Source organism: Fringilla coelebs (genome assembly GCF_963513975.1).
Source record: "Fringilla coelebs genome assembly, chromosome: 3".
NCBI lineage: Eukaryota > Metazoa > Chordata > Aves > Passeriformes > Fringillidae > Fringilla > Fringilla coelebs.
Genome location: NC_140030.1, coordinates 16673860 through 16698313, shown reverse-complemented (window position 1 = coordinate 16698313; position 24454 = coordinate 16673860).

Here is a 24454-nt window from a genome sequence, read left to right as displayed (position 1 = left end):
ATTTCTACCAGATGACAGTGGGCTCAGTTACAGAAATGAGGACAAAGGACAAAAATAGGCAGAAAAGTACTGGGCATTATTGCTGCTTAGAAAAATATTCTGCATAGTTTTGGAGATGTTAAGGGGCAATTATTTAAACAGATCATATACATTCTTTTATTTTCTTACCGTGTTCAGCTGAAAAAGTTCCAAGTCAAACTGAAGGCTATTTAGGCAAATTAGTCACTTAAAATGAACTGAAACAAAGGTCTGTAAAGGATAAAATAAAATTTATACTAGAACTTTACCATATGGACATAAAGAAATGGGGAAAAACCACGTTGATGTGTTGATAACCTCAGGCTGGTAAATACTTTATTGGGAAGGGAGCATTGTGTGATTTATTTACAGAAATGAGTGATTATGGAACAGGGACACTTACAGAAACAAAATTCAGGACAGAGTCCCCTGTATGCTGTTGTTTCATCAGCCCAATCTTATCCATGTAAGATTGTGACTCCTGGTCCATGTGGTGTTCAGAATGTCACAAAGTGTGTTAAATTAAGCAGCAATCAAGCACCACTGATGAAATCAAGGCTCTGACAGGATTTAATTTGTTACTGCTTTACATCTGCCTTAGAAAACTAGAACGAAAACAGAGCTCTGCAGTGATCTGGGCCCTTTTCTCTGCCTTCTTCATATATGGTATTGTGCCACATAACCACAGGCTAAAGATTTGTCTTTGCAGAGAGCTGGAGTTCTAGACAGTGTATGCTAAGGGACTGTAAGCACAGAAGAATTTGCACAAATATTAAAAGGTCCTCTGTTTGTGTCCCATGTTTGCAAGATGACTTCCAGTAAGTGATTTCTGCAGGAGATGTGGACAGAAGAAGACACATGGCTCTCTTTCACTAATTGGCAAAAGTAGGAGTCCTGCTTTTCACATTTTGGTTGAGCCTTCCTGAGATTGTCTGGCAGATGAGTAGGACAAAAATCACAGTACATCAATGGAAGTAAGATACAGAGTTTCAAATATAAATGGAAATTAATAAACAAAGTTGATTTTCAAATTTTCTTTCATATAATCACAAGTTTCTATGAATGTTGTTATATTGTTTTGTAAACCATTCATTAGACTAAAGATGTCTCTTGGCATATCTCATACTGAATACGTTGGTGAGAAATATATAATCTCAGCCTTGCAAGAGTATTTTGGGGGTGTTTTCTCCTCACCCCAGTAATTGGGAGCCAAATAATTTATGACACTTATATATGGACATAAAAAAAGCATCCAGATCAGCAGAGATTGGAGCCATGAAATCTATAAAAGCAAAGTTAGAAATGGATTAGCTATTAAAATGATCACTTTAAACAAGGAATAGCTTGGTTCCTCACTTTGGACTCATAAACAAGCAGCAGGAGCTTTGAACTGAAGAAGAAAGGCTCCTTAATCTAAATGTTCTTTGAGAAGACCTTTTAAATAGTTAACCTTCTAGTTATGTTATAACTGCAACTTCTTCTGTGCACACCTGTGAAGCGATTACTTTGTGTTCAAGAGACAAAGTGGATTTACTTACTAATTGGCTCTCCTTGCACTTTGTTCCTTTGCTTTTTCTTTTCCCTCTCATCTTCCCTTTGTGTTTGAGGAGCTCTAGCCAAATGTTAAATATTCCTGAGGAGAAGTTTGCAAGCAGTGGTACAAAATGGTTTGGCTGAATACTCAGAGAATATCGGTATATACTCTCTGGTGAGCAGTAGTGTACTGTGAAATTGCTACATTTAATTGGGTTACAGCTGCTGATCATTTTGTGCAGCTATACTGGGGATTTACTAAAAGATTATCTCACTTAACACAGTTTCTTTTCTCACACCTTTTCGCCCATATACAAAGGAAAAGAAGACTGAGAATATGTGAATCTAGACAGGCGAGACCCTGAAACTCTGTCTTTGTACAAAAACACAGTGCTTCATCCTTCCAGAGGGAACACACTCTTAGCATTTGTAGCTCTAATGGATTGACACCAAGCTTCACTGTACCAAAAAAAAACAATTAAAAAATGAAATAAATTAGATATATAAGGCCTGAGGACAGAGAAGAAACAATACAAAGTTTCTATTTTGTCAGAGAATAAAGAACATTGAGCAGACCCTACAAGAGAAAAAAAAAAAAAAAGCCTTTTGGTTTCTTTCACCAGAGGTTGCCTTCTCTTCCATCACTGTCTGTTCTCAACAGGAGTGACATCTAAGAATTGACCCCATTCTCCACTCCTTTCTCTCCTGAGAAGAGCTTTTTAAACAGTGGAGAGCTCTTTGATCTGCTGGCTTCCTGTAGTTATTCACACCATGGTTATCCAGCAGCTCCACCTCTCTGACCAGGTCAATGAACATACTTAAAGAAATATCACATAGTACTGCCTGCAGAATATTAAAATACAGCAAGTATTCACCTTCCACCTGACTCTCAGAAAATCTGCTGACTTCTCAGCCTTCCTCCCCGTGAATGAATCACCTATTTTTGGCTAACTGGGATTAGGTGAGGACTATTCTTAGAGTCTCAAACTCTAAGAATAGAAGGACACATCCCATGTTTTCTTTATTAAGGGAAAGAAATGCTAAATGTTTTCAGCATCAAGATTAATTATCCCAAAGTTGTACACAAACATTTTTAATCTAGAACAAAATGCCTGGAAATTAAAGGGTCAGAGAAAAAGAGATAGAAACCTATGAGATAATACAAAGCTGAGAATGCGAAACAGCTGACATCTTCATTTACCATTAATACCTTGCAAAATATCCAAAGGTTTAAAATATAATTACATCAAAAAGTGGCTATAATGTAAGAAGATAAACATTTATTTCAAGACAACTCTAACCTAGTGTCTGAAGGAAGTTGCTTTTGTTGGAAGATACTCTTGATAACTGTGATGAAACAGATTTTTGAAAAACTGCCTGAAATAAACTAATCATTTTTTTCAGTTTTGCACATAAATATTTGTTTGCCAATACAAATGCATTTTTATGTACACACATACTGTCTAAATACTATCTAGACCGTATAAAAGAAATATTGCCTATTATGATCACTCCCATCTTTTCCCTTTCTCCTTCCCTTTCCCTATTTTATTTATTTTAATGAGTCTCAGAGGTCTTTATTTGTACTTTTAGACTCAAAATCTCATTGGACATTCAGTTGTGCGCTCATATACAACATTTAGCTCAATGTTCCTATCCTATGTATTTCATCTTTTTTTTTAAAGTTTTCTCCCAGTCTTTGGTCCCTATTGTCATAGAATATTAGAAGGCAATTCACAAAGTAATAGTGTGTTTAAGTCTGGGGAGGGAGAAATATATGCATATATGATTTTATCCAGACACAAAAATAAAGTTAAAGAAAATTAATAGACATTTATTTTAGCTTTACTAATTTTTATTTGAAAATAAAACCTGTCACAGTACTGCCCTTTTAATTCTTTCTTTTTTGTTTTTTTGAAATGGCTAAGGCATCTTTTGATTCTTTTTAGAATAGTTGCATTTTCCACGGATAAAAGGTTGAGAATTGCTGCTCCAGAAAATCCCCATCAGAATGATGGGTTGTTACAATATAAGGTAATTAATGGCTATATTCATAGGATGGTTAGTATGCAAGGGAGAAAGCCTAAATCAGAAAGTCACTTAATTCGCATGGGAAAAAAAGACCTCAGAAAGTGCAGAATTTCCAGAGGCAAAACAAAGAAGCCAAGGCACCAGGAGGAATATTTAAAATGGGCCCACACAGGAAGTTTCTGAGCAGAAGACAGGAAGAGATGGGAATTCAGTCATTTCTAGTGGGAGTCAGGAGAGAGTTTGGGTTCACTGAGAAACCAGCCAAATTCACAATGTGTTATCCTGGTTCAGAGATAAATCTCTTTGACTCTGGAGAAAACTCATCCAGGAAAAGGATCCTGATCTTCAAAAAGCCTCCAGGAAGACTTGAGCACAAACCTGAGGGATGATCCAGACCATGAAACTGTTGCCTTATGGGAGGGAAATGAGGATAGGGACTGCATTTTTTGCTTCTATTTTCTGAGCTCCTTTCACTAAACCATTACAGTTTTATCCTTTATTTTTTAATTAATACACAAATGTTTAAAAAACAGAACATAGATCATAATGAGTGGCTCTGCACTTAAAAATTATGCAATGCTTTCAAAAGGCTGGCAACTAGTAACTCACACTGCTAAATAGCTGAAATGATCCCAGTACATTACTAGTCCCATCCAAGAGAATGCCTGGGTATGGTGTAAGAGCAGGAATGGGCCAAGCACTCCAGTAGGCAGCTGGGATGGGGCCATCCTGCTTGGAAGGTAGGACAGTTGAACAGTGTGAACACCAATCAATTCCTTCCAGTTTGCCTCAGTGCCAGTGAATCACATGACTGATTTGCTCTCACAGATACAGATTCTGTATATTCATGTGCTGTGCTTAGCATGGAGTCCCAAAAAGGCAAATCATAGACTGGCAATATCAGCCCATTTAGTAGGATTATTGAAACTATATGAGAACTGCAAGTGTGGTATTTTTGTTTCATGGCAAAAGTATCAGTATCATGACAAGAAAGAGAGCCTTGACTGTTGGAATTCTCACTGATATCAATTTTACAGAATCAGAGAGTAGATGAGGTCAGAAGGCCTCTTTGGATATTGACTAGTCTAACCCAGGAGAATCAAGGAGAGCGGGCTGCCCAGGACCATATCCAGTCAATTTTGAATAACTCCAAGGAGAAAGACTGTGCAAATTCTTTGGGTCACCTGTTCTACTGCTCAGAAACGATCATAGTAAAGGAGTTTTTCTAATGTTTCAATTGAATTTCCTTTATTTTGGTTTTTGCCTACAGCTTCTCATCCTTTAACTGGATACCACTGAGAAGTGCATGGCCCCAGCCACCTTAGTCTCTCTTCATACATCAGATGCTCCAGCTGCTTCATTCTGTGCATGCCCTTTGCTCAGCTCACTCCAGTATTTCCATCTTTGCTGGGGAGCCCAGAAATGGACCCAGCACTTCAGATGTGTTTCACCAGGGCTGAGGAGAGGGGAAGGAACACCTCCCTCAAACTTCTGGCAAAACATCAAAGGAGGGAAAAAATATTTCAGAAGAATTATCTAGTGATTTCTAGATCCTCCACAAAATTATATCAAAGTGGAAAAAAAGTATTGACTCGGTTAAAAATGTGCTTCTAAATCGACTTTATGGCCTCTTGTGATTTTTAAGTGTGTTTTTTTCTGCTTTTGCACCTGACACTCCTCATTAGATATCCTACATTCTCATTATAAGAAAAGAATATATAGATATAAAATTATGCATATTAAGGAATAATGCATAAATTTGTAGTATTGATAAAATTATGCTAGTAACGAAAGAGAATGAATACTTATTGAGCTTTTCCAAGGCAAAACTCATGTAACTTGACATCATATTCCTACTTTTCTAGCACAATAATCTATACAAATCATGGAAACAAATTATCAATATTTACTACTGCACTGCCTGTAACAGTCTCAAGCTATGTTAACCTTGATAAGGACTTGAGTACTTAAAGCATGGTTTAGACTGAATTAAGTGGTTTTGGCATGGTTTTTGTTGATCTTTTCAGTTACTGTTGACAAAGACAGCATGATCAGTATTTTTGAAGTATAAGTATTTTTAAGCAAGTAATGGATTGCCTCTAGCAGTGTTTGGAGTAATTTAGAAAAAAATCTGAGGGCTAAAAAATTTGGTGCACTGACAACAACCATTTTCTCTCAACATTTAATTTGCCACATTTTGTTAATAATGTCAGACCAATGCATTACCACTATCACAGGGTAACTGGAAGATAATTATCCTTGGATGCCATGCTCGTAAGTCTCTGTCAGTACTACAGGGATCCCATGGTGTTTCCTGCAGCCCTCATAACCATACAGACCACATTATAACATCTGCATATAACATCACCATGACTGTTTTCCATCAGATTTCATCATTCCTCTACTCCAGGTGTGGATAGCAGGGGAATACAGTGTGCTCACAGGTCTCACCTGGTAGGAAATCACAACGCAAAGGGAACATGGCTCCAGCCCTCAGAGCTGAGAACTGCAAATATAACTCAACATGTGCAACACAAACAACAGCAGACCTTTAAACCCTTGTGTTCATTGGTCTAAATATTCTCATTTGGCTGTGCTGGAATACTCAGGGCTTCACTGGCAGAGATATAACTCCTTCCTGAATCTACCATCAGTCCTTTTCCATCACAAGCAGATTTCCTGAAGGGAGGACAGGGAAGAAGATAAGATGTATAGGACTGCAGACACCACAGTGTCTCCCACATAGCACTGGAGTGCACTCAGACCAGGGCAATGCTTCAGACACTTTGCTGCATCTCCAGCAGTAAATGAAACAGGGCCAAAGACATCATGCATCATTTTAAGTGCTGGCACATCCCTGTAATGAGCTTGATCCATGCCTAGCTGGCAACTCCTTTAGGAAACCCCCAGCCATGGCTTAGTGCCAGAGATCATTGTCAGGAGACAGTCCAGCCAAGACTAGAGAGCTCAGCACTGGCCATGCTTTGTGCCCTAGTTTAGACACAGAAATTGTAGCAACATCCAGTCTTGCTCCAGAATATCCGACATTTACATAAAAGAAAGTTTATATAAAATAGCCCCTCCCACAAGCCACTGTTGATAAAATAGAAAATGGTGGGAAAGGATTGCCAGATACTTGCTATTAACTTTTTTTTTTCCTTAGTCCACTGTTTCTCTGGCTCTGTGCAGTATTTAGCCCAAGGTGAACATGGTCCTAATTTGGGAATGTTGGAGGCTCCAGTAAAAATCACACACATAGATTAAGCCACAGTCTTTATTTTGTCCTCTAATTTAATTGCAGTGTACTCCAGGTGGCTAAGAGTTTGCAACTTTGAAGACTTTTTCCTTCTGGAAGCCAAACTGATAAAAGGGTGACTAAAGGCACTATAGTAGATTAGTGTATTTTCCGAAGCAACTCCCCCTACTTGTCATGCAAATTAAGACAAAAATTTAGCAACCGGTCTACTAGAAGGTGTCCTTGCCAATGGCAGAGGAGTTGGAACTTGATGATTTTTAAGATCCCTTTGAATCCAAACTATTTTATGATTCTATGAAAAATAAAGCTTTATTGTGTGTTACATTGTGATTAACTGACATCTCCTAGAGTAAAATAAGAAACTCTACAATTTCCATCTCTAAAGTCTTGCAGAACCTAACAGCTACAGTCTTTAGTAATTCAGTTTTAAGTCATACTGATAGATTTGTTTCTTTCAAGAGAGCATTTTTTCACAGGACTGTTCTACAAAATACCTGAAATTCTTCCAGGTAATACCCTTTTCTTTTTCATTCCCCCATCAACTTTCCTTTTGTTTTGCTTAAAAGCCTTCATGTCACCTGTCCTCAGGAACAACTTCATTGCATAGCAATTGAAATTCTGTGTTGTAACTCAACTTTATAAAAAGAAAAATATCCTTCATTTGCACAAGGAATGTCATGGAATTTTGCTTAAAGATTAGCAGAGAAAATGACAAGGAAATTGCAAGCTCGGCCATTTAGCAACTGAGTAGCCTGACCAGGCTTGACACCCAAAAGTGATCTGGCTGTAATCTGTGAATATGTTATGTCTTGCACAATGCTCCTTCTGCCTTTGGTAATAATTTCTGAATTGTGATCAAGAAACTTTGATAGAACCTGGACACCCTTGTGCTAGGCCTGTGTGCAATCATCCAGACTCCTAAACTGCTATAGAGATGCAGAAAAGAGAATAAAATATTAGACCAATGTAAGTTTTTGTTCCAAAGGGATGTACTCCAACGTGTGATCATTTTTCAAGCTGAGGAGTGATCTACAGCAGTGCTACATCCAGCATAGAGACTGCCTTCTAAATGCAATCTGAAAGTGCTTTAAACAGATTTCTATGAGGCAAGGATGACTCTAGCTCACTGAATTGTCACTTCCATTGCAGTAGTATCTGGAGAATTTGTTCATACATATAAACACAGTAAAAAAAAACTGATCACTTCCTGTTCCACAAGTTTCTAGTTAGCAGTGAATAACAGATATGAATTACTAAGCATTCAAAATTATAGTTAGAAGAAGTGGAACTTCCTATTTGGAAAAAAAAAAATCCACCATGTGTTCAAGGCTGTTTCACAAAAAATAGACTAATTTCCAGTCAAGCATGATTAAAAGCCCTAAAATGTTGCATCCATTTATAAAGACAAGTTTCTTCAGTCACATAAAGCTTCTGGTAGTAAATGTAACTTCTGTTTCAGACTAATATAAAATTGAATCTGCAAAATAATTCTCTGTATAAGGAGAACTTCCCTGTCACTCTTTTTCCATTAAACCATTTATAATAGAGATCAGATAAAGTGTAGCCTGATGGAGGACAATGCTTTATTCTTTTTTACTGAAAATAACACTGAAGAACTAAAGCAGTATCTTCCACATGATGTGCATTCATTGGAATAATTTGATACAGATTCATTGATTTAAAACACATGTAAACCCATTTCACATCCAGTATGCTGCTGCATACAACCCACCAACAGACCTAACATCTGTTTTTGCAACCTGCATTTTGGTCTAGTTTTGTGCATGTGCATCATTACCAAATCTACGATATCAGTTTCCTGATCTGTGTACTGTTAAACACTTCAGAAGAGCTTTTGCTTTGAAATTTGCAATTGCAAAAACTATCATTTCCAGAAGCCCATAGGCAAAAACTCTGTTCCTCAATGGCTTTACAGACTGAACATTTCCTGTTACATTCAAGAAACACCAAGTCCAGTAGGGTGTGGTACACAGTTAGACACACTGTTTTGTTAAAATAATTGTCTGGTGTCCATCAAATAAAGCATAAAACTAAAATTGTGCCTTGAGACCTAATGTAGCCAGTGGCTTTTATAATAATAAATACACTTACCAAAAAAAAACACCATCCAAAACTGATTTTCTGGAGGTTTTTTCCCTTGTTGAATTTTTTGCTTTACTTTGGTGGAGTTTTGGGTTTGGGAGGGTTTTGTTGCTGTTGTTGGTTTGGTTTGGAGTTTCTTTTGACAATCCTTCCTATCCCAATCTAGTGTAGAGAATGGAAGCACTGACTACTACATAAAAGTATCTGCTAAAAATCTGAGCTCTCAAAAAACATAGGCAATCTCTAAATCCTTAAGGTCTGTCTCACACTTTCTTCAATACTTTCCTGCTTTTTTTTTTTTTTTCATTTGAGACTTGGAACGGAACTTCTTTGGAGTGGAGAACAAGTCAATTCATGTAAACCTGTGCAGGACCTCCTATTTTTCTGTGCAGAGTACTAGCTTAAAATCCATGTGAATTACTTTTTTCTCTGTAAGTAGAGTTTTCTCAGCCATGCAGATGCAGTACATCGACTCAAATTTCTACAAAGGCATGAAGAAAAACCAGAGTTGCACCACTCAGGGAACCTGTATAACCCACTCACTCACTTTTCCCATTATGCATATTTCCAAATTATTGAATGAGGTATAAATTTTGAAGTCAAAGGGATCAAAGAAAGACATCTTCAAGATGACAAAGAAGACAAAAAGTTAGCATCACGGTCTTCAGCTTTGTCTCAAAAAAGGTCTGTAAGATATCCGTTTCCTCAAGCTATGTAAGTGGTGGGCATGTAGGTGGTTAAAATCTATTTCTCCTTTTATTGACTAATGGGAATACTTAGGCAATTGCTAAGGGGACACTGTCAGTGTTTTAGGTGCAGATTAGGTGCATTGGTCCAGCCTGGAGCTATTTCCTCCTTATTATTGTTCCATTAACCCTTGTCTTTTCAACATTAATTTAATGGCATTTCATTAATGTGTTTTCCTCACCCTTTACTGTAATCTCCTGAAATAATAATATTTTGTAATAGTATGAAAAGACAGGGAGCCAAGATGTAATGCCGGTGCAAACCAGCAATATTCCACTGCACCACCCAAGGATCTGATGTCTCCTTGTTCTAAGGCATGCTTTCAGAGGAATGGGAAGATTGAAAATTAAACAGATTAAGGTAGATCATCACAGGAAAAGGAAATAACTAGAAGTAAGTAAAAAAACAAAGGCGTAAGTCACCCTCCTCACAAAGCTGATGGAGAAAAACAAGAGAGAGAAAGAATCCCAAGAAGGATAAATTTTTTATCCAGACAAAATTTTAATTCTCTGTGTACAACTATCTAAGTGTCTAGAGGACATAACATAGGTCTAAATACTCTTGCTCCCTTTGCTTAATATTCATTATTCAAATGAAAATTTTTAGGACCCTTTAAAACAAAGATCATCATACCAACTACTAACCTTTCCCTCCTCGGTATCTTCACATGGGGAACGCTTTAAAAATATTCTCTGTATAGATTATGTCCCTGCAAGGCACCTCTGGACTTCTCCATGCAGTGAAGATGCAATTCTTCAGCAGTTTTTCAGCACTTTGCACCTCCCAAATGCGCCTGGAGCAGAGGAGGGAGAAACAGTATTTGATTGAACACTACCCAAAGAAGCAATGCTGACCATGCTGCTACAGATACTACTAAGACAGATCATTACGAAAGGTCTCCAGCCCTAATACATCTTATATTTTAACATTAGCTGTGACAGTCACTCTAGGACTAGTTTTTATCACAGGTGCACTTTGGTCTGTAGCAAGAAAGCTGCAATTCAGCTTGCAATAAATATAACCCTATAATAGGTTGATTTTGAAATTTTCACTTTAGATGTAATTTATAAGGATTAGATGCTACACACCATGGTTCATAGAAACAATATAGAAAAGGCAATTATTAGAACTAATTAAAAATTCACACATCTGGGACTATGGAAAAACACTTCTAAATAACTATTTATCTACCCAAATTGATATCAGACACAGTGAGAATGCAAGAAAGACAGATGGATGTTATGTTTCTGGGAACATATACACTGCTAGTGGGAAAAATTATTTTGCTCATATCTCTGTTTATAGTTGTAAAAAAACAGCCCTCAGGTTCCAAGAGAGAATGACACAAAATGTGACTTGTGCAAATGTAACATGTTGGTGCAATTGAGAAGACCTCACATATGTTGAATTGACTACAACACGGCATAAGCCACTGGGGGCATTTGGTTAATGCACTTAATTTAGCACAGTAATTGCTGTATGAGAGCAAACAAATTGCCAAGCTATTTCTTACACTGTGCTTAAGACTAGTTATTTTCCTTTCTTTTACCATGTCCTATTTACTTTTCTTTTTTCTCTCTTTATTTTTTCTTTTTTCTCTCTTTATTTTAAGGAAGTTTTCTGCGACTATAGTAAAAAAGTAGGCCCTGTGCTGTACTCAGACATAGGAAAGCGTTCTTTTCTGACTATGGTTTCTCAGGTCCATAAAATTGACTGTATTGTAGTTTGAGTAATCCAGCAGCTTTCCCACGTAATTTTTTTCTGACAAATAACTGGTTTATTTGTTAGAATTAAATCAGCAGATACAATCTCCTACCACATTAGTCAAGCCAAAAGAAATGCTCTGAAGTAACAACAATTTGTTTCATTAATATTTATCCCATGAAAACATTTGTCTAACAGCTGAAAGTACTAAGTAGTTCTGCAAGTGCTTCATAAGAAGGATGAATGTGTCAAGTCACCTATTTCAGCTCTCTGGCTGCTTTGTATATTATCACTGTGAAAAACTATGAAAATAAGCCATGAGATATTATGGGTTTAACCATGATAGGAAAATAGAAAGTTCCTGCTCTAGAGTTGACAACCAAGGAAGAATAATACTAATACCTGAGCTGAAATAACAGAAAATAGAGGGATAAATAGAATTAGCATAGTAAGCTAATCCTATGTATACTTAATGGGTTTCATATATCTGCGATGTCTGCACAGGAACCATCTGCTTACTTCTCTTTACCATCAGTGTAGAGAGATGCATGTGAACTTTAGGATGAGATAAATCCATGATTCCCATCTGACTTGACTACTAAGTGTGCTGGGACTAGCTCAGACATAGCTTCTGTGTGAGAAACACTAACATTTGAGCAGGTGTATCCCACTCAGGCTGCCAAATTATTCCTAAGGTTTTTGTAGGTTTCTCAGCAGAGGAAGGTGGTTTCTTTTTAGAGAGAAGTTTTGGAGGAGGACAAGGAAATTGTACTGATGAGGATTATGGTTTTTTCCTCCATGTACAAAGAAGTCTTTAGGGAAAAAAGCACACAAAAAATTCAGACAAGGACAGTACAAAGATTGACATCAACTGTTAAGGCCAGAAATCAACTTCTATCCAGCAAATATTAATCAAGCAGGCAAAACCTGGGAAGGGCTTTAAAGATCAAGAAAGTGATTTAAAAGAAAAGGGAAAACACTGAATTGATATAATTTCCTTGGCACAGCTAAATTGAAATCAAGAATCTATGTACCTTTACAACAGAAAAGAGAGGATAGAAACAAAAGGGCACAAGTAAAGATATTGAGAATAAACATGCTGGTATTAATTAGGAATGAGGATGTAAGGAAAAGTGCTTGTAAAAGGTTTTCACAGTGAGGAACAATGAGAGAGAATATAGCTGACACACCTTCCAGATGTTTCAGGAAAGCATCCACAAGGCCTACTCAAGATGGTAGAACATGGAGAGAGGGGCAAGCGAATTATATCAAAGACAAGCAGGATGATGTTACAGTGATGAAGAAAAGAAATGTGGACAATTAAGGAGCTAGAACTCAATTTTTTACTCAGATTGACCTTTAAAAAAATATAGCATAATAGTTGAGTATTTTCTTCTGTTTGTACAACAGGAGAGAAATCTGAAGGAGAGCTTTGTCTGTGAGCCATCTGAAAAGAAACAGTAGTTGATTTTGCAGGTGTTATTCAGAGATGCAACATACAAGGAAAGAAGAATAAGAAAAAACCTGATATTTATATTCTTATATTCTTATTAATAGATAATCAGTAACAAGAAACTATAAAAGAAAAGACTTGAGAAATTATCAGAAATTTCTGATCATCAGGAAGAGGGAAAACCAACATATGTTGAGGCCTCAAAAGCCAGTGGATGATAGAATTTGAAGAAGAGCATACTTGATATATCCATGACATCTGATGAAAATTGATAGCACAGAGTATTGAGTATGAGATCTGGCTAACAAGAAAGCATTTGAAATTTTGCAAGAGTAATTTCAGCTGAATGAGATTGGGCTGTGCTGGGCTTGGGTGTAGCAGCGTGGGGGTTTATATGGTGATTGCTGCTATCTATTTCCAAATCTCTTGTGAAAAAGCCACTTGGGTAAACATTCAGGCAAGGCAGTCAACACACCACACTCACCATGGCTACCTCAGTGAAGAGAGGCAGAAGGGCCTTCTGTATGTGGCCAGTTCCAGCAAGGTTTATCTCAGCACACCAAAGGGGAACCAGAGACAAAAGGCAAATGATGTGCTCTGCACGAGGTTTAAGTAGGGCCAGATATGGGGGCAGCGCCAAGGGGCAGGGCAAAGGGTATTGGTGTTTGGGGAAGAAGGGGCCAGCCACCAGGGTACCACAACCAAGGAGGAGACAGGAAGGAAAAACCAGGGGAAGCTGGGACATATGGGGAAAGGAACTGGGATGGATCAGGAACTCTGTGGTAAGTCTCTCCAAGGGAGGGCTCTGGGAAATTCCCTGAGGGGGAAAGATCCTGAGGATTCCACACTTGGGGAATAAAAATGGAGTGACAGGACACAGCATACACAGGAGTGAAGTATAAAGCAGTGCAGTAACTGGAAAAGGAAATGGGGACACAATTTTTTTTATTAGGAGATATTAGTGCAAGGTTCACAAGAAGAATAGGAGAGGAGCCATCCCTACCTTTGTTTCTTCAAGAGAAGGACGAAATTTCTGTCCCTCTATTCCTGTCTGGTCCCTTGGTACCAAATTTCTTTAGTAAAAATTCCCATTTTTTTAGCCAAGCTACTTTATTACACTAACAGCAAAGGGACATCCCAGTACTTTGCTGTTGATTTGTAGCCCCTTCCTCCCAGAGGAATTTCAGGGCAGTAATGTGCTTTTGCACACAGATTGCCCACTAGCACTTGCTGATAGTTAAATATGCCCCTCTTTTGGTGGTTCTATGAATATGACCTGTCCCTGTCCTCCTTTGAGCCAGCAGTGTCTATCCTGGTCAGCAAGCTTCTGGCTCTCTAGCCACAGATGGTCTCTCTGGTAGCATAGCTACTGACTCTGATTTTTATTGATCAGCAGCAAACAAACCTCGCTGTGCACACAAGCTCAACAGCTGCTATTTCTTGAGCAGTTCATAATTCATGCTTCCTAACTTACTTTACCTATAGCAAGCTAACAGATCTGCACTTAGATTTTGTTGAAAGCAGAAGAGAGGGCAATAATACTGATGGCACTGGAAATGATGACAGGCAGACTTACATTATCCAAGTGGAAAGGTGGCAAAGTCATGCTGAGGTAAGACCAGGAGAGGGTCAAAGTCAATGTATGTTGAAATAGCCATGACCAGAGGCCAAAAAAGGAACATCACTTGAAGACTGAGTTATGTAAACAGCTCCTTGACGTGCAGGAGAGTTGTACCAAAGCTGGGGGTTGAACAAAGAGCTGAAAGAAGCAGCAAATATTTGAGGCCTTATGTGGGTCATGAGTATGAAAGTTAATGTCAGCAGTGGTGCAGACAAAAAGAGTACAAAGGAAGAAAGAACGAAATTAAGTTGGCATGTAGATGAGTAGAATGAGGTAGAGAACAAAAGGCATTAACATGTTACAGGACTGAAAACTAGAGTCAAACACAAAGAGTAGAAGGGAGGGAACTTTGTCAAATAAACCATTAATAATGCATGTCCTTCAGCACTGTGCTTGAGCTCTGGGCTTTGTATCATACCATATTAAAACACAGTACTTTGTATGATAGTACTTTATGCTACCTGCATGATCTCAGTTCCCCTTCCAGGATATCAAGAAATAACATACCTTATTGTTTTCTGCCCTTCCACCATACACCAGCATTACTGCAAGTTCACTCCATCTTTTTTGTTAGGCTCTTTGTGGGTAAAGCTCCTCTTTTTCTTTTCTCTTTTTCTTTCTTTATTTTAAATAAAGACTGTAGATTTGCTATGTTTTTCTGTCCCTGTATTTGTTTCCATGTTATCCCTCTGACGTCATTCTCCACCCAGCGTTAACCCTCAGTACTCTTAAGAATGTCTGTTCTATTAAATTAAGTCTGAATCTGTCCCAGTTCAGGAGTGGTTGAAAATTATTACCACTCTGAAGGCTGCTCAGTGTCCTTTTTGAAATGAACAGTGATCATGGTCCAACTCCTGGTGGATGGTCCACATCTCCCATGCACTGTTACAGCTGGCACTAATTGGCACCCTTGTTCCCAGTCTTAGTAGGCAGGTTAAGCACCAGATTGTGCAATGAATTATTTTCTCACTCCTGGGTGTGATCTGCCTGTGTCCAAGTTGAAGCAGAATACAGAAGCAGCAAAGGAAAGCCCAAGTAATTACTGATTTTTGCTGTGCCACCTCTGTGACTCAGATCAACAGGGGCTTTTCACATTTTGCAGTCTTGGAGTCAAATGTGAAACAAAGTCACTTAAGAGATGCCCTTGAAAAACTATTTCTAGTTTTATAATTCTTCAGTGAAGGATAGAAATCTGAATGCTAACACAATAACAGGTTGGCAGAAATATTTTATTACCTTGATTATGGATGAGAAGTAATTCTCCAAAAAAGAAAGAGGGCACTTATCATCCCACGCTTCAGTGGGATTCTCAGACATATTCCGTTAGAAGCCGAGTGCTATAATGTCAGATGGTGGGTCCCCCAGGCTCCCTGGCAACCTGCATGCGACTAAGAAAGAGGCAACAGCTTGCTTCAAGTATCCTTCCTAGAGATGACATAGTTAGATAAACCCAACAGGGAGTATAGCACGTGGAGGGAGCAGTCTGGTAAGAGAAAACCATTCCCTGTGGGACTGGCTCCATATTGCCACATGAAATGTTCAAAACACTGCTAGCCAGGAAAGTTGAATTTATTGCTTAATGAGCAGAGGACCCGGAAAAGATCATTGACAACTGCAGTGTAAACACAGCCACTTAATAGGGTGTTAGTGAATGCCAAGAGGAAATTAAAAAAATCTGTCCTACAAGCAGCACTTTCTACCATATAGAATGTGATTGGAATAAATAGGGAACACAGAAAGCAGCTGTAGAGAACAGATGAGATTTTGGATATGGTGGAAAGAAGAGAAGAACTTATATCCAGAGGGCATTTTTTAGACTGCATTGAGTATAAGAGTTGTGTAAAAGAAAAGATGAAGGAAGACAAGTTAGCATAGCAGCAGCAGAGTGACAGAAGTAACGCAAAATGACACTGTGACATTATTAAGAAGCTCAGCAACACACTCAACCTCCATCACAATGTCATCAGGACAGATGGCAACAATTGGCAAAGACAAGGCACAGCATGTCTGGAAAGCAATAAGAGCCTATAGAAGAAAAGAAATCATATGAGCAGCTATGGAAAACACAAGAGAATACTACAGATTTTTGTAGAGGTAAAATAACAATTTACCATCCACACTATTTGTATTTGTCACAACTGCCTAGTACATATGACATAATTTCCCAATTTGTCAAAGATTTGCAAAGAATCAGGGCTTTCAAAGAACTTATTGCTATAATTTATAATTTATTATTCTTTTTAGTACCTGTGAGACCGATTGTGAAGAATTGCATCATGCTAGGTACTTATCTAAATATGAATTAAAAAATAATCTCTGCAAAATGAGCTTACAATCAAAATGCAGCATAATGCAGCATGAAACAAAATATTTGTGTGCAGGTGCAAGGAGATGCAGATGCAAAGAGTTATAATGGAAAAGGCTGGTCTTCTAAGAGTGTCAGCAAAGGTCAAAGAGAAATGACAAAAAGAGGAAAGGAAACCTTTGGAGAATGTGGCAGTATTGGATAATAAAGATCTCACTTTTAAAATTAAATGAAAAAAAAAAAAAAAACAGGACAGCAACAACATACATGAAGGACAGAAATAATAAAACTCAGATAGGAAGTAGAAACTTCAGGAAAAAAAAGTCAAATGTACAATTATACCTGTATTATCTAATAGCGCAACATCTGAGACCAGGAAAGCACTAAACAAACAAATTTTTGAGAAGCAGAGTGGTGTATGCCAAGCAAGACACATGAAGCTTGTTCTTCCTGCACCAGGGTCATCTGTCATGAAGTTCCCTCAGTATCACTGGGCAGTATCACAAAAAATTGAGCCTCCATATGCTGAGCTGCCACTGGAGGAGAAAGTTAAACTCCTCTGGCTAATTGAGCTCCTCAAAAAAAGGTTTAAAAAAATCTTCACATAGTAGGACAGTGGGTGCAAGAGTGTTGAAGAAAAAAATATTTTACTAGCCATTAGTTAGAATTACATGGGCTTTGGCTGGACACCTTTTCTCTGAGAAGGGCTATCCACATTTTTTTTTCTTAGTAGAATTTCATATTATTTATTTTTTCCTCTTTGTTTTTTCTCAAAGACATATTTTGAACATGAGTTAAGAGAAATTTACAGAAAGGTAGAGAGCAGCAATACATAAAAAAGGAATGTGAGAAGCCGTATGTGGCACCAGGCCCTGCTGTTCATTTCCATGTGTGTTGGGTATTTGTTTGACCCTTCCCAGCTGTTGTGTACTTCCTGATCCCCTGGATAATATGAGCCCCTTGCCTGATCAGCTTCCAGATGCTATACTGTTCCCAGTTCCTCCTGATCGTAAGTCTCAACACCAACTCAGTTCCAGCTGCCATAACTCTCATCCTTCCTCAGCGAAGAGCTCCCTACCCAACAGTTCCCCCAAATGTCATAACCTGCCTGACCCTCCCCAGCTGTTGCAATCCTCCTGATCCCACACTGTAAAACCTCTTTGATTTGTCCCTTCCCAGCTGCTCTGCCCATTACCACTGAAGGCTGTGGTCCAGATCCTATCTCCTTGAAGTGTCCTACAAGTGCAAAAATTTACTATTATAGCTCACAGATTCTTTACAGGATATGGCTTTTCAACCAGATTTCAGAAAAAAATTCCTGCTGCAGTAGATTTACAGTGGTAAAAAATCCCGACTTAATGTAGATTTGTCAGCATCTGGAATTTTATAAAATGACATGCTATAATACATACTATTTTGAATACACAATATCAATATTATATTAATTGTATGTTATATAGCCAATATAAAAAGATGTTGTTAGAAAATTATGTAGACTACACACATATATAAATGAAATTTAATAATGTGCATAGTATAATGCAATCAATATCCTTAAAAATTATTTTTAATTAAAATTTACTTTTAATCAATATCCTTAAAATTTTACTTTATCGTAACTGAAATGAAACTGCACAGAAAACTGAAGATCCCTTTATTTACTTAAGAGCTTGCCACCAAACCTAGGCCTCAGACATCTTTATCACATCTCACAGCGTAGTCAAAATCTTCTTCACTTGTTTCAACTTCACATTTCAACTTCACATTGTAAAACTGATCCAAAGAAATACCAGCATAAAGGGAATTCAGAGGTCCTCACAACTTAATATTGGGATACAGAATTTTCTTTGTATACAGATTGTTACAAGAAAAACATCATTGTTTTTTCAGACAAAACTATTAAATACATTAGGGAAGTAATTTCATTGTTTACATGATTTTGGTATCTCTTGAATATACATTAAAACAATCACAGTTTGATACTATTTCACTTGAATAGTTTTCTCCAGAATTGCTGAAGAGTTCTCTATATACCAATTGTCATGGTCTTCTTCTAAAAGATTCAATTATTTATTTAGAAGGAGAGGGGAAAAAACAAAACAAGATAAAATGTGTAACACCGATCACCACTCCTCTAACTCAAATAATCGATATTGAGTTTATGGAGAAAGGATCTGTGCTTCTATATCTGTCCAAGTCAGCCATACCAAGGTAAATAGCAGCCAACACAACATCTTCAGCTTTTCAGTAGTGGATTATTCCATCCCTACCCACAATATCCCTGTTGCCCCATATACCCTGTTAAAGGTGCTTTGGTAGTTCTATTACCTGTCCTACCACATTTCCTCTTATTTCACATCCATTTCATGACCCTTAACCACACATTGGTTCAGTAAACACGAGTACCAGCTATGGTATCCCCAGCTGGGGATGTGATGATTCATTGCAATGGATGAGCCACAAGAGTAGCTACAGGTATTGGGAATGCCAGTTTAGATAAAATGGATCAGTGCATAGTCTTACAAGCATGTCTATGCTATCCTCTAGATTTTATAGAGTTCATACATTTGGCTACATGAGTCAACTGAGAAACTGATGCCTGAAATAATAATCACTTTAAGTAGTTCTAGACATGAAGTACTTATAGATCTGAAAAACTGATTTTTTTATCATACAGAGGAAATACAGCAATGTAACCTTTCAGCGCTTAGAAGATTCTTTTTTTTATTATTTTTTATTTATTTATTTTTTATTTTTAAAAATAATTTTTAAAATTTATTTTTAAAAACACGGATTTGCTAATGACTGCACAGCAGTCTCTATAAGTGGTAAGACACCATTTATGGCTTCTTTTAAATAAGAATCTTATTTAATCTAAAACCCATGTCTTCATGCCCCTCTGTACAAACTGGAAAGAAATAAGAATAAATTTCTCAGAATCACTAAGAGTAATTGTATCTTCTGATTCCACACATTTGCAAAACTGTGCTGTTAATCTCATGACATATTTCTGAAACACTCCCATTTCTGTACAGTCATCAGTATCAGTATGACAAAGGCAAAAAAACAAAACAGGAAACTGGAAAACAAAAATGACGGCAAGATATTTTAAGTCAGACTCATTTAGGTTTTCTTCAAAATTGACAAATTAATTTGTTGCCCAAAAATTCTGAATTTTTAGCAAGGTACAAAATAACTTTAACAAGGTTTTTTGTATTTGCATTTTTTTTCACTAATGATATTCTAAAACAAATTATAGTAATGATATAACAAAGTGAACAAGCTAATAAAGATAGAATGCTTCAGTGTCAATTTAGAGAGGCAACTATGGGGAAATGTGAAAAACAGGTAACATTTCTTTTTCAGGGAAAGAGACTTTCAGATGCTTTTCCTCTATGCCAAATTCAAATTGAATGGTTTCTACCTTATTCCCTAATAAGGATAAGGATTAGTCATTAAATGGTTTCTTTCAGTTAGTAGTCAGAGTAGCATTTTAAATCTTCTTTGTATAAGGACACAATTTCCAGTAGAAGTTCTCAGAAGAAAATGACAAGGACAACGAAGAGCAAGCAAAAGGTGAGGGTGGAGATGCAAAGGAGATGCACACTCACAGCTGGTAGGTTAAATGTCTGACACAGACTTGACACTTTCTATTAGCAGCAGTCCCATGGATGGCAGTTTTATATATATAGGAGTCTGAGGACAAGTGTAGTTCACAAATTTGGAACAAATGCAGAAAAATTAATATTTGCACTGGAGTAAAAAAAACCCACTCATTTTCCTTTGTGTGTGTAAGAGAGAAAAAGAGAAGATCTCTAGTAAATCATATCTCTATGCCTCAGTTTCCCATTCATAAAATAAACAATTGGGTAATTTTCTTCTTATCACAGAATGTGTAATTCCTGATGCACTAATACTTGTCATCATCTTTCTTAATGCATTTGTTCTACATAAAATTGAAAATAATTGTTCATTTCATTAATAGATTATGTTTTGTAGCATCAAGTACTCCATTAATTTTAATCTCAATTCCTACATTTGAGTTACTGCTGAATAGTTCTTTTCTAGATAAATGCAACACCTTTCATTTCTGTCTTTTTCTATCCCATATGTGTAGACTAGCTACACAGAATCCCTTGGGGTCAGAAGAGACCAGAAAGCCAGCCTGTTTTGTTCAGCCCCAAGGCCTGGCCTCAGGCACAAGTACGTACAGTCTGAGAGGTTCATTCTCATCCTGAGCACATATGTAATGTTTTTTGTTGTTAATGGAAGTGAGGCACTTACACTGAAAGACCTGGTATTTTATTGTTTCTCCATTAAGAATATCAGAAATAGAGAGCAGAATTATCCAACCAGGCAAGGAAATCTCTCCCCAGGGTTTGCTCCTCCTTTGCAGAGGAATGACCTGGGATCCAACTTCTGAAATGAGAACTGTGATGTGTTCTTAAGCTGAAATATGCTTGAAATGTATTATTAGTGAAAGCTTCTCCCAAAACCTGGAGCAGTGCCAGTGGACCATTGAAAGAGAACCACACCTGCCAGGTTCTGGCGTGGTAGGTGTAGTTGACATTGACACAGTAAAGTTGTTCACAAATGAGAGCAGGAAGTATAGATATTATATCTCAAGAGGAGCTGCTCTGAGCTGGATTCTTCTCTATTATTCTTAAGGATATATTTCCTGCAAAGGAGATATATTGTCCAATTCTGTTCATCCAGGTGAGGCTGCCTTAAGTTTGCCACCCAAGTGAGGGAGTAAAAGGAATTACTGCAGGCTACCCAAAGTTACATTACAAACTTGATACACAACCCTTTAAAATCACTGTGTTCCTTTTAAATCAAATCCCTGATGTCTCATGATACAAACACTCATATTCCACTTCTGTAAACTTTAGTCAGAGGCCCATGTTTATGTTTGAAAAATATCCACAACAGAGATATCAGGATGCTACTGGCTCAGTTCAGATCATCCTTCAGTGTTTTCACACTCCCCTTTCTTATTTTAAGGCAGCCCAGTTCCATCCCTCATTGTTCATTCATGCAGTCTGAGAGGAGGAAGAGGAAGATGAGCAGAGCGGCGGTGCTAACCAGTAATTCCCATGTACATGCTGTGAGCACAGCCTGACTGTCATGGGCTGGAAGGTGCCATTCCACAGCATAGCCTAGTTTGTAGCAGTTCATCGTGGACTAAACTGGCTGTTTGCAGCCCCCAAGCCTGCCAGATGGCTGTAGCTGCCTGGGCACCCTGATCATAAGATGACTGGGACAGGGACTGGCCCTGCTGGTGAGTCACTGAAGATGGGACAAATGGGAGCCGATCAGGAAGGCAGCTCCACTGAAGGGAGGACTGCAGGCTTGGATTAACAGCTCTCAGCCAGCTGTCATAGCACTAACAGTCATTGTTAGAGAAGGAAGGGAGGGAGGGGGAAGGAAGATTGTGCTTTGACTGAAAGGTGACATTTTCTAAAGATTTGGAAATAGAATTTCCATGGGAAATAGGATTCAGTAGTTTTATAAGTCCTTGGATGTCAAAATAATAATTTTTTTAAATTGTCTCATATTTCACTGACAGGATTTAAACGATTCAAGAGCACATGCAGAGACAGCAAGGCAGACAGAAGCGCTATATTTGTATACAAATGACCCTAAACTTTGTGGCTCCATGAGAGTTTCATCAATCTAACAAAAAATTATAGTATAAAAGTCCAGCATTTTCTGGCAACTAGTTCACAGATAATAAATTGCATAAATTATTTCTTTGCCCCTTCAGGATTCAAGAAGAAAAATGTTTACCAAGGTTCAGGGCAGTTGTATATAGGTTTGGAAATATTATTCATATTGTTGTTAGCAGTGTTGGTGTTACTGCTGTTGTCATTATTATTCAGATTTTTCCCTCAAAGTGAACCCCCCCTCACATTTGGATGATTAGACCACATTTGGCCAACACTCCACTAGATAGAAGAGCCTTCCTCCTTTGTATATTCAGAACAAGTTTCATGAGAAGTATCTCAGAAACATCTGCCTTCATTATAATTATATTTCTATTTCAGCTGCACCAAGCTATTTACAGATGAGCCTGTTCATAAAGAGCTTTATAATTAAGCAAACAGAAATATCTTTTTATAGGATGCAGATCTAGGGGTGATAATCACACACAAAATACACAGCAACAGTTGCAAATAGAGTGTTTAATGCTAGTTATATAGTTAGTGATGTGCTCAATAAAGCCTGACATGTCTTTGTTCCTAAATGTAAGAAAATATGGTCTTTACTACACAACTGTGTAAACTGCCTTTTTCATATACAAAAGGCCATACATTTCGAGGGGTATGGCTTGAAAACCTTCATGAAAACAAGCCCTCATGTCTCCAATGCAATATGATTATCAAGCTCTTGGTAGAAAAAGGAGCTGACAGCACACATATGAATTTCAGATATGTGACATCTTCCTTATGCATGAACTGTGACCTGATATTTCCACTGATGGACACCAAAAGACAGAGAAGTGAAATGAGAAAGTATTGGCAGAAGGAAAAAAGAAAATCTATTATTTACCAGAATTACTGTCTAAGATATTTTCACAGTGCATGTGCTCCAGAAATTCAACTTTATCTCTTCTGAAGAACATATTTGTCACTTACTTCTCTCAAGATTGCAAACTTGCTCTTTTGCAGCATTTTCTTGGAATTTTTATAACCATTTGTAGAGCAACAAGTGGGTTTGTAAACTGAACTGCTGTGATACACCATATGAATCCCAAGTGTGAGCAACATGCCAAAGAAAACCACACAAAGATTAAATTAAACTATACATGACACCTCATTTTTCAAAAAAAGACTTTATTTGTAGGAATTTTTATAGTGGGTATTTTTTTCCATCCTCACATTTAAATCAGCCAAAATAGATGTCTGAAAGTAGACAGCAGAAAGCAGGCCCCTAGATACGACCTAAAAAATAGCTATGAACAGAAGTGATGAGTACAATAACATACTTGCTAAGATGTTTGCTAAATCACTTTAATATATATATATATATATTCCAGGTAAACAAAATAGTCTAATTTGGTTTAGAAATGGCTTTATTTTCAAACCCATGAACATATTATAAATATTCTAGTGAGATATTCCTAGAAGGATTTGAAAGAGAAATGTGTGGAAAATTTCAGTATTTGTCAATATCCTTTAGCATGAGTTCTTACAAGGGTTATTCATGCTTTCTACTTCAAGTTGGTTTTACACATGGGTACTTTGCCTCCCTGGAGCACCTCTCCTTTGTCTGTTGACTACACAGAGTAAGGTACAAAGCTACAGGTGTGCAATCAATACACTCTCTTGCATTCAACTGCACCACCTCTAAATTGGTTTCTTCATTGCTGTACCATGGATTTCAGAAAGCATGAAGTGGTTTTTATAATCATGTTAGACAAACAATCTGAATCTCAGTGATGGAATTACAAAAGTGTTCTGATGCCTGATTTGTACTTCTGTTTAACTTCTGTTTAAAGGGTCTCCCAGTAAGCATCCAAAAATTACTTCATTAAATTCCTTGAAACAAAAATCTAAACAGTAGTTAAGCACTGGGTAAGTTGAGACATTCCCTTTTTTCTCCAATCAGCATGTTATTCTGATTTCTCCAGGCTTCTCAACCAAGCTCTTAGAGAAGGAGCTTGGTTGCCATTCTCTCCAT